At 61.1% G+C, this 262-nt stretch overlaps 1 protein-coding gene across 1 annotated transcript in view; it reads left to right on the top strand.

The window, feature by feature from the left end:
- The window catches only part of COL5A2 (collagen type V alpha 2), a 78706-nt gene that overhangs the window by 19035 nt on the left and 59409 nt on the right, over positions 1-262 (top strand). The gene's annotated exons all lie outside the window — the stretch shown is intronic.

Genomic DNA, 262 nt, shown 5'->3' with positions numbered 1-262 from the left:
GCCTCTCCCAGCCCCGGGGCGTCCTGCAGGGACCTGTGACCGTCTGTCCCCTGGGATTCCCCCAGCAGCCGACAGCTCCCCTTCCTCCAGGAGCCCTTTTGCTGGGTGCGGGGGCCAGGCCATCCCACCCAGGGAGTGGGGACTTTTGAAACCAGCTCTTCATGCTTTTCTGCTCAGAACCTAACTCGAAAGCATCCCAGATGAGTGGAATTTCAGGCAGTCAGGGTAAAGGAGACTACGTAGATGGCCGCCTTCCACCCAC

Source organism: Myotis davidii, unplaced genomic scaffold (assembly GCF_000327345.1).
Source record: "Myotis davidii unplaced genomic scaffold, ASM32734v1 scaffold221, whole genome shotgun sequence".
Classification (NCBI taxonomy): domain Eukaryota; kingdom Metazoa; phylum Chordata; class Mammalia; order Chiroptera; family Vespertilionidae; genus Myotis; species Myotis davidii.
Note: the sequence above shows the minus strand (reverse complement) of the source record. Positions and strands in the feature narration are given on the sequence as shown.